The sequence below is a fragment of the Phyllostomus discolor genome, chromosome 10 (genome assembly GCF_004126475.2).
Source record: "Phyllostomus discolor isolate MPI-MPIP mPhyDis1 chromosome 10, mPhyDis1.pri.v3, whole genome shotgun sequence".
In the NCBI taxonomy this organism is placed as follows: domain Eukaryota; kingdom Metazoa; phylum Chordata; class Mammalia; order Chiroptera; family Phyllostomidae; genus Phyllostomus; species Phyllostomus discolor.
This window is the reverse complement of record NC_040912.2, coordinates 75,080,996-75,094,190: the sequence shown is the minus strand read 5'-3', so window position 1 is coordinate 75,094,190 and position 13,195 is coordinate 75,080,996. Positions and strand designations below refer to the sequence as shown.

Here is a 13,195-nt window from a genome sequence, read left to right as displayed (position 1 = left end):
GGTCTATAGTGAAATTCCACGTTAAAGAGAAATTTCATCGTTTCCGTGGAAGTTCTGTTTTGTGTTGTCTTTCATGCACAGGCTGTAACACTCACTACAGTTACGTTTTCCTTGTGCCCAACATCTCTGTAACTTGGCTGCAAGGACTTAGCTCATTTGCAGGGACCTCGGCAGCCTCAGGTGACCCGTTGCAGCCATGCCTCCTTCAGGGTCACAGGGTGGACGGGAGCAGAGTTACTGTGGGCATGTCCGGCAGCCCTTGAGGCCACATGGGAGGAGGTGGACAGTGTGGTCCATCTGTCCGTCTATCACCTGCCTATTCTTTTGCATTTGGTTCATTAATAAATTATTATATTCTTTTATTTTTTAAAAAATGACATGTTCTATAATAAAATATTTTATTTGAAAAAGTTTTCAAAATGGACAAAGAAATAGGAAAACTCATCTCCCATTCCCTCAACTTCTCTCCCTAGATATAATGCCTGTTACTATTTTCTGGCGTGTCTTTTCATGGGTATTCTTTTTCTACCCATTCATATATCTAGTTTCTATTTTTGCATATACAATTAAGTTTTATTTTATTTTATTTTTTAATTTACTGTTCTAAGGATATTATTTATTTCCTTTTAAAGGGAGGGAGACAAATAGAGAGAGAAACATCAATGAGCAGTTGCCTCTCACACGCCCCCCACCAGGGACCTGACCCACAACCCAGGCCTGTGCCCTGATCAGGAGCTGAACCAGTGACCCCCCCAGTTCACAGGCCAGTGCTCAGTCCACTGAGCCACACCAGTCAGGGCTAAAATTAAGTTTTATTTTAAAAGGTAAAACTTTATACATACTTTTAAAACATAAAATTTTAAAGTTGTTAGGCAAGTCAATCAATCACACAAAGCTGTTTACAGCAGTAATTAAAGAAGTGGTAGCATTTTACCAGTAAAGAAATAGTAACATTTTGCTAGTGTAAAAATATCACAGAATTCATATCACAGCTTGGATCTTCAAGAATCAAGTGTTTTACTGCAGGTAGTAAAACGTGGTCAGTTTTAAGATAAAATTCCTTCTCTGGATATCTTGTTCTCAGTCATGTCTTTCTTCTTCTTCTTTTTTTATCTTCACTGAGGGCATTTTTTTTTCACTGCTTTTAGACAGATAGAAAAGAAAGGGGAGAGAGAAACATCCATGTGAGAGGGAAACACAGTCTGGGCTGGCCTCCTGTATGCACCCTAGCAGGGACCAAGTCTGAAACCTGGGCATGTGCCTTGACCAAGAATCGAACCCACAACCGTTGGGTCCATGGAACAGTGCTCCAACCAACTAAGCCACACCAGCCAGGGCAATCTTCCTCCATCACCATCATCTCAGTGGCAATTCCACGATGGTTATTTCAGTCTTTGGCCATCTTTACATAGTCACTCATGCCCTTAGTGTACCTTAGCTGTTCTTGACAATCCAATACTTATTGTTACTTGGCTCTGCCCCTTCAAAGCCATAGCCAGTCACCAGAACGCCATGATCTAGGTCTTCACCACTGCTGTGTGGGTCGTAATAAATGCCTTCTTCATAGAACCTGAAGCTAGCATGGCTTCCATCTATAGCAACAGAGTTGGGCCCCACAGTTGCCATCACCTTCATAAGGGACCTCTCCTGCTGATGGGTGAACACAAAGCCAGTGTTACTGGCTGTAGAACCCTTGGGTTTGTGTTTGCAGGACCCAACCTTTGTGTGATATCAATAAGTTTCCTCTGAGTCCAGGCTTCCGTTGGACTTAACCTACTGGAATACATTATCCATTAGGCCGCCATTGCAGCCCTCACCACCTCAGGACTGAGAGCAGTCCACCAGGTTCTGTTCACTCAGTGAGACGAGTTTGCCAGTTTTCCAGACATCGGTCCTTCAAGGGCATGGGTTGCACTAAAAGCCCAACAAGAACCCCTGTGATTCTGATTCTTCACAGGAGTTACATAGCCTCCCCCTCTCCAAACCACAGTCGAGGGGATTTCAGCAAAGAGAGGCTCCCAGAACACTTTCCTTTTCTTGTGTGTCTAGTTTGGAAGGCCATTCACCACCTGCCTGGATTCTTCATTGGTCATGTCAACGAAGGCATTCATTGCCATGGTGAAGCGCTGTTTCCCCAGGTTGTATTCCTGGTTGTGCAGGTCAATCATTAGCACGTTCTTCTCCCCAGCTGCTCTCCTCCACCCTTCTTCGTTCAAGTTTTGGAGCAGCTGAAGCTATTCCTAGGTAAATGGCAGTCGGGAAGAGTAAAGGATTTATGTTTCAAAAACTGCTTCCAAGAGTGCAGGGAGCTGTCACCCTGCAGCCCAGGGTGTGGACTTCACGCTGTCCTGTCGGCCAAGCCAGGGCCAGGGACCATGCCTCCTGGGACCCCCAGTCCCTCTCTAGGTGAGGCTGGTTCCCCGGGGTGGCCCAGCAGCATCAGGTCCTGGGCCCAGGCACCCACCAATGGCTATTTCTATTTTCTTTAAACACATGCACACATATACCCCACAAATGATGTGATACTATTCACACTACTGTTTCTGCCCCTTGCTTTAAAATTTTTATTTTGGAAAAATTTTTTTAAAGATTTTATTTATTTTTAGAGAGAGGGAAAGAGAAGGAGAAAGAGAGAGAAACTTCAACATGTGGTTGCCTTTCACACACCCCGCACCAGGGACCTGGCCAACAACTCAGGCATGTGCCCTGACTGGGAATCAAACCAGCCACCCTTTGGTTCACAGGCCGGTGCTCAGCCCACTGAGCCACACCAGCCAAGGCATATTTTGGAAAATTTCAAATTTCCATAAATCATTTACAAGAAAAAGATGGCATAACAATCTCCATGTACTCATCACCCAGCTTCAGCCAGTATTGATCTCACTTCTTTCACTTAGTATAGCTGCACCACAATCTCTGACCGACATACATAAAGCTGTGCCAATCTCTTAGAAGTAAGCATATATTTCATTTTATGGTTGCGCCATAACCAATATAACCATATTGTCACATACATTATGTTGTCATTAATGTATTTAAATATACTTCTTTGAGCACTGTGTGAGTGTATGTGTGGGGGAAATTCTGATGAGTAGCATTGTTGAGTCTGAGAGTTGTCACATTCAGGATGGAAGTATGTGGCCAAATGATATCCCTCAGAGACTGCACCAGTTTACAACTGGCTGCGAGAAACAGTGACTGAAACATTAACAGCGTTTAGTTATCCAGAAGCCTGGAAGAGGGCAGGGCAGTACTTCACGGCATCATCGAGGATCCTGCTCCTTCTGATCTTCTTCTATTTTTCCATTGTGCCCTGGGCTTATTGCTTCATGGTCGCAAGATGTTACTTCTTCAGGCCTCATGCCCTCTCTTCTTGAAATCCTGTTACGAGTTGAGGGAGGGAAGTCACATTTCCCCACATTTGCTGTTGACCAGAACTGGGACATATGTCCATTCCAAAAGTAATCACTGACAAAAGAGAATGTGACTGCCGTGATTGATTTGAACCAATCACAACCCTTCCTCAGGGGCTGGCGTAGATCAAGGTGGATGACGTGAAGCCCCGTCCTTGCCTGAAAGAACTGGGGTTCCATGGGCTTGGAAGGAGAGAGGAAACGGCTCCTGGGTGCACAGCCAACAGTGCTCGCTATTGTACTCACCTGTGGTGCATTATTGAACTTCTGATCAACTCAACTTAATGATTAAGGTCAGTCTGAAAAACCCTTTTTTGTTTGAACCCTGGCAACCTTCACATTAAAAAAATAAAAGGTAATTCTATCACTCTGCTCTTGAATATTGCTCTTTTTTTTTTCAAAGCCCTTTCATGACCTCACTTGTTCTAACCCACAGAAAGAGGTAGATCATGTCTCTGTTCCGTGCTGCTGATGGGGACTCTGAGATACAGAGCAGTCAGGGGACTTGCCCAGCAAGTGACATCACTAGATGCTACAGTTCTCAGATGAGGTGGGTCCTACGGCTCCGCACTGATGTCAGCGGCGAGTCTGACATCAGCCATGGGCTGTGGGCTCGTGTGGGCATGCTGGGGGCTGGGGGTGCCTCTCAGATCTCTGTACCTTGAGGAGCAACTGGTGGTGTCCTGTTGAGAGGGGAGAAAGGCCACGTTTAAGTCTATGTTCTGATTTTAGGTCATCCTCACCAGCAGCTACTCTTGTGAGAAATATACCTTTCAACCCACATTGAGGAGGTGTCTACACTGAGCTATAGACTGGACTAGAAAAGCAGCTGGATAATTCCATCAAATAATGGGTCTATTATTTCCCCAAATTAAATTGTGTGTGCATGGGGACTGGATTGGTCTCTTTGGTATGCATGTGACTTCTTAGGCTTGAGCACCCCAAGAGCAGAGGCCATCCCTTAGTCGCCTCACTATTCGTAGTGCCTGGTCCATAACAGGTGCTCCATAAATGCCTGTCGGATGCACCGATGGTCTGAATTCTTTCTGCTAATGACTCATGTTCTTCCTATTGCTATCTGTTAGAGCACCCTGTTTATTTCTACACAGCACCAATTAAAGACTGCAATTAATCAACTAGTTGATTTCGAATTTGTCTCCTTTTTGGTCCCCATGGTGAGAATACAAGTTCCGTGAGGGTCGAGAGTGGGTCTGCCCAGGCCCAGCTTCGGGCCTGCCACACGGGAAGAGCTCTATAAAGTGTTAAGTGAAGCTTTGAGAGAACATTGGTATTCCTAGGTTTTAGCAGTGCCTGGCACATGGTGGGCCCTCAGCAAATATCCTGGAGTAAACACCTGATTGAATACAACCGTGAGTTCACGTGAATGCCCCTCTGGCAGGCTGGGGTGAAGACACTCAGCTTGACAGAGTGCAGCGGGGCTGGGGAGTCAGGACGCCCAGCAGGACCCCGGGGGGACAGAGAGCCCACCTGAGGTCTGCTGCCTTCCACGGGATCGCACTCACACCGCAATTCCTCATTCTCTTGGGCCTGACCTACTTCTCACTTCCTCTAGTTCTGCCTGATGATTTCCTTCATTAATAAATGATCCATTGTATTAATTCAACACCTCAAAACACTGACTTTCATTTCCTGTTGCTTCACATTGGTGAATCTGGCTCAGGCTGTGAGCTTCCGACAGGCTCTTTTAGTGGAGGGGGTGAAAGGTGGACAGACGCAGCCACAACTAAACGCTGACTCGCTCACACCTGCTCTTTCTCAGCATGAGGCTGCTCCTTGGAGGGGAGGACTCCAGGCAGCCCCACTTTCTAAAGGCTCAGGTAATAGAAATACCAGGTTACCAGGCCTGTTAGATTTTGCTCCCCAGTGCCCAGGCAGGGTCTGCTCACTTGGTGAATAAGAGCATCAGGCTAGTTAAAGAGGAGAGAGTCTGATTTGAACTCTACGTGGGTCATTCAGCTTTGTGTGCATCCAGAGAAAATAATGGAATGCTAGAGTTGGTGGGCATTATAAAAATGAAAAAGCCAGAGGTCTTTTCTTAAGAGTACAGACAGTTACAGGCCACGCCAGTCCTGGACCGTCTTACAAGAGGCAGGTGTGCACCTGTATTGGAGGGACTGGGTGGGGAAACCCACTTGGACAAACGGTTCCAGCCTCCTCCAGCTGGGCCACCCTCTCGGCTGGGTTCTGGGGAGACACTCCCCAGGAAGGATCCATGTGGATATGTAACACTGTCTTTTCTTTCTCTCCTTTCCTCTCGTTTTTTCCTTGTCTTCTTTTCTCCTACCCCTGCTTCTTCCTCCACTAGGAACCGTCTTAAACAAGATAATTAAAAAAATAAACCAAAATCTTGTAGAGGATGTTTTTACGCCACCCCCATCAGTATCTGCAGTGGTACATAGGAAGTGCCAGAAGGCGGTCTTCATAGCATTCTTCCTTCAGCCAACAAACATGGTCGTGCAGCGTTAGCGAGCTGCATGACGAGTTACCCCTAAAGCTTAGTGACTTGAAGCAAACACCATGTATGTAGCTCATAATTCTGTGGGTTAACGATTTGGGCTGGGTTCAGCTGAGTTCTGAGAAGGCCACACGATACAGAGGGGATTTTGGAGCTTAGCAATCTGCAGGAGGTTGGGGAATGAGCCTTGCGAAGAAGAGAGCAAGAACAGTGACTTCTCTTCTGTTTCATCGTTTAAGTGCCCAAGTAATGATGCTCATTGTCGGAAATTAGAAAATGCAAAGTAGCAAAGCCGCAGAGAAACTCATCCCTGCTCCTGCCACGCTGAGATAACAGCCCCAGTAATATGGCTGTGCTGGTTTGCCCAGGCTTGGTAACAGCCTTCACATCCCGGGTTGGAATCCAGCCTGGAAACTTTGAAGGAAGAAATGACAGCCAAGAGGTTGGAGTCGAACTCCAACAGGCTCACTCTCTGGGCTACATGCGTTCTCTCAGCTAATCTCTCTTCCCTGTTGGAGTGGAAGGCCTCGGGCCATGATCCTTTGTGGAGCTGGACCCTCCCCAGGTACCTGGGGGCTGAACAGGTCTTTGGGAAGATGCTGTGGAGAAGCAGTAATAACCTTTCAATCCTACAGAAGGCGAAAATCTGACACATCCTGAGGCTTCCAGAGTCTTCCAGCTCAGTGTTTTGTCTGTAACAGGTGTTGTACCAGAATTACCCGCTGCCTGGAGCAGCTTGAGTGGAGCTCAACAGGACACACCCACGTGTCTGCAGGTGGAGTGGGAAAGAAGGGGGGCAGCGGGAGCCTGGGCCTCACCTCACTGAGAAGGTGCCGGGAGGAGGAGCTGTGTGCCCAGCACCGTACTGGGTGCTGTGTGGCACCAAGCAAGTGAAAGACGCAGCTCATACCCTCAAGGAATCCACAGTCTCCTGGGGACACTCCGAGAACGACAAAACCGCCGCGGAAATGTGACAGTGACGTCAACCGTCTGCCAGGAGGCCGTCTGGCACGGTGTCACTGAGGGCTGGCCCTGGGGCCGCGCCACCTGGGTCTGAATCCCAGGCAAGTGATTTTGGGTAAGTTACTCACACTCTCTCTGCCTCAGTTTCCTCATTCGTGACGAGAGCATTACCGGAACCACCGCACGGGGTTATTGTGAGGATAATTTGGGTTATCTCAAGCAAAGCACTCAGTAGCCACTTGACAAATGTTAATTATTAATTAGAGCAAGGGCTTTTAGAGCGCAGAGCACGGTGGGGTTCATCTGGAGGTCTCCCTGAAGGAGGCTCCTAGTTCATGTGGGTGAGCAGTCGGGGAAGGAAGGAATTCAAATGCCTGCTCAGCTGAGTGGAACGCAGTGATCAGAAAAATTCGCTCATCCTGTTTTTATGCAACTGCAGGGCACGGTGACTTGTCCCATCATGGCCTGTAACGGGGCCAAGGAGTGGGAAGATCTGTATGCCCAGGGCCGAGACAAGGCTGCCAAGGGCTCTTCTCCAGCAGGACGTTGCACAAGCTGGGTTGTGTGGCAGCCAGTGTGGCTGAGCAGCGTGCCCCAGCCCTCAGCAGCCCCCCGGCTCCCCAGGACCCGTCTGGTCAGCCCTGCTTCCTCAGTGTGGCCCCCATATTTGTTTTATTCTAGTTAAACAAATAGTGAGCATTTCTTGTAGAAAACATCCAGAGAAGGTCATTTAGACCTCTTATAATTCCACTACCCTGAAATCACCAGTTTTATTTTTGTACGTAACTTTTCTCTCTTCCCGTGTCTCTACGTATATGTACGTAGACTTTTTTCCATCATCAATAAGATCACACAGTACTGTTTGCAATGTGATATTTTCAATTGTCATTTTTCTTTTCATGTCATTAAATATTCTTCCATGATGTACTTTGTAACGCTGGCATTGTATGTTTATGCCATAAAATTTTTTACCCAATCTCTATGGTTGAAAATTCAGATCATTTTTAGTGATTTTTCTTCTTCTCCTAAACAATGGTCTCCTACATATTCTTGCAGATGAACCTGCAAATTCCATGCATATTTCCTTAGGATCACTTCTCTTTTTTCTGCTTTCTTGTTTTTTGGTATTTAAAAACTTTTATTGAATTTATTGAGGTGACAGTGGTTAATAAAATTATTAATGAAATGATCAGGTGTACAGTTCCACAATACCTCATCTGTGCATTGCATTGTGTGTTCACCACCGCGACTCACGTCTCCTTCCGTCACCATTTGTCCCCACCTCCCATACCCTCTGCTGCCTCGCCCACCGCCTTTCCCTCTGGTGACCACCGTGCTGCTGTCCGTCTACGAGGGTTCTTTTTGCTTGATCCCTTCACCTGTTTCACGCAGCCCCCTACTTCTCTCCCCTCTGACAGCTGTCAGTCTGTTTCTGTATGTATGAGTCTGTTTCTATTTTGTTAATTTATTTCGTTCATTAGATTCTACATAGGAGTGAAATCCTGTGGTATTTGTCTTTCTCTGACTGGCTTATTTCACTCAGCATAATGCTGTCCAGGCATCCATGCTGTTGCACAAGGTAAGATTTCCTACTTTTATTTATTTATTTTTTTACAGCTGAGCAGTATTCCACCATGTAAAGGGTAAAGGTACCACAGCTTTTGTATCCACTGATTTACTGATGGGCGCTTGGGCTGCTTCCAAATCTTGGCTACTTAGGACCATTTTTAAAAGCTAGGTCAGCAGGCATGCATATTTTAAGGCCTGGGGTGCCTACTTCAAGGGCTTCCTGGATTAGACCCCCGGTGCCAGTTTTCCTGCCTGCGAACCTGAGAAAGCTCAACTACACCACATTCAGGGGGCGGGGCAGATCCCACCAAGCACCTTGGAAATTCCCCCAAAGCTGAAGGACTGTGGCTGGGATGGGGACTTTGGCAGAAAGTGGAGTGAGCCAATGTGCAGCCAGGATATTTACCTGTCTCTTGGAGAGCCAGGTAGCCTGGAGAGAACTGGGGATGTCATGTAAATACTTCCGCAGGGGTGAGTGAGGTGCCTCAAAGAGGAAGAACCCAGAAAAGACAGATTTGTTCCCGTTCAGAAACCTGCTCATAGCTTTCAGGGGGCTCAGCTGTGCCCACGCCGCTGGACTGGGGACTGTCTATCCCACCAGACTGAGCACCCGCCCCGAGGGCAGGAATGTGTCTGTTCGTCTCTGCACCCCCACTCCCAGCCTGGTGACAGGGCAGTATTTACTGACCTGGCATGACAACGACCTTGACACCAACCCACAGCCCCTGTACTTCTGCACCCCACATTTTCAGGTCAAGGCTGCTGGCACCTTGTTGTCTGTGAAGGGTACATTGGAGCATCCTTTCTGGAGGCCACTTGAGCAAAGTGTACCAAAGACCTTAAAGTATGCACCCCTTTTGACTGATGATTTTACCTCCGGGAATCCAGCACCCCCAGAAACTGCCTGCCTGCCTTTCCCTCTGTTTCCTGCAGAGTCTCTTTGCGCCCCCTCCACTCAGCCCACTTTTCTATTTGCACCCCGGGTTCCTCAGCAGCCTTGCCACTGGGACAAAGGCACTTCCTGCCCCATTAGCTAAACTCTGCTCCTCCTTACGACACAGGCAAAACGTTGTGTCCTCTAGCAAACCTGCCATCACCAGAGCTGCACCTTGTTTCTACTGTGTGTTAAGTCTGTTACCTGCATAACTTACCTGCACATCTGGACCACAGTCTATTTCAGGCCAGGCAGGCAGAATCCACATCTATTTTATTTTCAGTCCTTCTCTCCACCTGGCAGAGTGCAGTACCAACAGGATGAGAAATTTTGACAGCAGGGCTGTCCTCTGGGGAAAAGGAGGATCTTTTGATGCCTCCCAGTCACGTCCTGCCGCTTGGGGAAACCGCGTCCTCTATGAGGAAGCGCGCATCCGTCGATGCCGTTTTTTTTTAAAGATTTTATTTATTTATTTATTTTAGAGAGGGAAGGGAGGGAGGGAGAGAGAGAGAGAGAGAGAGAGAGAGAGAAACATCAATGTGCAGTTGCTGGGGGCTGTGGCCTGCAACCCAGGCATGTGCCCTGACTGGGAATCGAACCTGCGATGCTTTGTTTCGCAGCCTGTGCTCAATCCACTGAGCTACGCCAGCCAGGGCTCGACGCCGTTTTTTCAGAACCTCAGTCTACAGTTTAGTTGAGCAAAGGGAGGCTCGGAGAGGTGAGGGTTCCTGGTGCCAACAGCCTAGGATGTGTGTGCTCGGACTTTAGTTTGGGGCTCGTTTCCTGAGCAGAGTCTGTTAGAGATTTATATTGTGATACAAATGTGATTATTTCTAACGGAAAAGAATTCATTTCTTTAAATGTGATTATTTCTAGCAGGATTTTAAATATATACGCAGAGAATTTCCCTGGGCTATAAATTACTTCAGGGAGGGTTTTAACGAACTGAAATTGGAATCGGAAGTGCCAGCACCCTGAACCGGGGTTTATGAGATAAGAAGCTGCTCGTAGAACCCTCCCAGAGCGTAACTCTGGGAGGAGGAGCAGGCCCCGGCATCCTCTTCTCCTCGGCTCCCCAAGCAGCACCTTTTTATTGGTAAAAACTGAGTTTTTATTGGCAGTACAGTTAATTCTTGATAGTGAATTTGCACAAAGGAGAGTTATTGAGATGTCTGACCCACCCAGGCTGTGCAGGGAGGGTGGAGGGAATCCCCCCGTGTGTCTGCTGCAGTCAACCCTACAAGGTGAGTAACACCATTCCAGTGGTAGGAGTGACAAAGTTGAGGCTCAGAGAGGTTAGCTAACCTGCTCAGAGTCGCCCAGCAGATCCCTAGGTGTGGTGTCGGTCATTCTGCCAGAGAAGTCAGGGCTGTCTCCTGTCTGGCTGGTTCTCACTCTGGCTAGACACCAGAGGTGCCCACGTCTCAACCAGCCTAACGAAATGAGAATTCTTAGGCTTGAGCCAGGCATCAGTCTTTGTAAAAAGCTCCCCAAGTGTTCGATGACTATCCAGGTGGAAGAGGCTCACCTGTGCTGTGCTGCCTCTCAGCCCTCACCCCGAAGGGAGGGACCGGATGAGGGGACAGAGGCTCCTACCCCACTCACCTTAGAATCACCCAGGAGCTGTTATGCTGGGCACTGCCACAGATCAAGCAAGGCAGAAACTCTGGGGTGAGATGCACATTAGCATAAGCACTTTTAAAGCTCCCAGGTGATAAAAGTGCAGCCGGCGTTGAAATCAGACTCCAGAGGTTTGAACCAAATGGCTTCTCCAGGCCGTGCCCTTAGGCAGCAGATGGGCCCCAGACTGACCAGGGCAGAGACCCGTGACTGGCGCCTGTGGGCACTGGACTCGCAGCTGGCTGTGAGGAGGGAGGACGCGGGCGAACGAGAGTTTCCAACCCACAACCCCGTGCGCAAAGATGCCCTTAAATGCTGGCAAAGAACGCCAGCTCTCAAGTCCATTCAATGCTTCCCAGCAAATTTGTTAACAATTTTGCTTGACATCGTCTTTCTCCCCCGCTTTTAAAGATGTTATTTATTTTCAGAGAGAGGGGAAGAGAAGGAGAAAGAGAGGGAGAGAAACAACGACGTGAGAGAGAAACAGAGATCGATCCGTTGCCTCTCTTAGGCGCGCCATCCGGCCTGAACCCACAATCCAGGCGTGTTCCCGGACCGGGAATCGACCCTTTGCTCTTCCAGAGGTCACCCAACCAACTGAGCCACACCAGCCAGGTCCGGGCACATGAGTTTTCTTCACGGAGAAAGCAACCTGCTTTAGTTTTTGCCTAGAAAAGTGGTGAAAAGAACGGTCATGAATGGGGTCCAGATGAATGAGGTTCCCTGGGGGAACAGACAGCGGTGGAATCTGTTGTACGAGGGCTTTGTGTGCGGAGCAGAAAAGAACTGCTGAATAGGATTACTATTCTGAGAGGAGAACAAAAGAAGTTTAACCGTCTGTGCCTGAAAGAGAGCTAGGTGAACCCAGGACAAAGAGCCCGGGGGGAGGCAGGAGTGCGGTAGAGCCGGCCTGTTTCGCCCAGGTGACACCAGGATCAGGATCCCTTATCCCTGCTGGATCTGACCTCGGCCTTCGGAATGCTCTCCCCGCCCCCGCCCCCAAAGGGCCTGAGCAGGGCGTGACCCTGAACTCTTTTTAAGAGAGTGTAGGGAATCAAATTTGCTGGGAAAATAAAATTTAAAACAAAGTCTCCTCCCAAAGCTAGCAAACTTCCCCGAGGCAGAAGAGAAGGAAAAGAGCTTTCCTACTGAAGAAGCGTTACACCAGAATGCGAGGTGCACCGCAGGCGCTCGGCTAAGGGGTTGCCAGGCCTGGAAGGAATCCCCCCTTTTCTACAGACCAGCAGCTATCACCCCTCAGTAAGAGAACCTGACAGCACCATGGCCACAAGTAATTCAGTCTAGATTCTCCTGGTTGATGGGGTGGCCACCTGTGTTTGCTAATTGCCTTTATCAAAGGCAAAGATAAACATCTCGTCTCTGTAACAAGAACTAGTTCTGCAACTTGAGCCAGAGTTAGGGCCTTCCCCTCTCGCAGAAGCCGGGGTACCACCCGCTCTGTCTTCTGGGGTGATTGTGAAGCGGGAGACAGCATAGGAAGAACTCTGAGACTGCAATACTGTCACTGGCCAGCATTTATCACCCTGGTTGCCAGGGAACGCCTTTTACCAATTAGGTGGAATAAATAGTAAACTGAGGCAGGGAGGAGGAAGGAGACAAGTCTCACATGCTAACTCAGCAGTCCTGAGCCTGTTCTGATAATATTGCCAGGTGTTTCAATATCACAAGAAACACTATATTAGCAAGAAAGGGCCCATAAATCGAGTTTGGTTAATTGCCTACCTCTGGTCACTATCTGTCTTACAAGGGAGTCCCTGATGCTTACAGAAAGAGCCCATAAATAACTTTGAAAAGTGCCCCAAAATTTAATTAACTGCCTCCTGTCACGTATTTGTTTTACAACAGGATGACCAAATGAAGTCTGGAACAAGATAAGAATTCGGGCGGACAGACCCCCATTCATCCCTAAATTTGGGTAGTCACATTCCCCCAGGAAAGCTGGCGCCACATTTACCCATTAATCAATATATAACTTTTCCCCTCCTATCCCACCAACTATATAAGTCGTGAGAACAAAGGACTCCCCCACCCGCCCTCTCTCTCTCTGGGGCTCAGGGGGCTCTTGGCTCTCGGGCCACAGGGCCTCTGGCCACCCGGCCTCAGGCTGCCCAGGGGCTTGCCACCCTGGTCTTCAGCCTCTCTTGCTTTTCTCACCCTGCTTTGCTCTGAAACTTTCCCTTTCACCCCCTACTCTACCCA

General features: G+C 48.3%; 1 pseudogene; it reads right to left on the bottom strand.

The window, feature by feature from the left end:
• Positions 1–1,401: 1,401 nt before the first annotated feature.
• LOC114507331 lies at positions 1,402–10,705 on the bottom strand (annotated as a pseudogene).
• Positions 10,706–13,195: the final 2,490 nt, after the last annotated feature.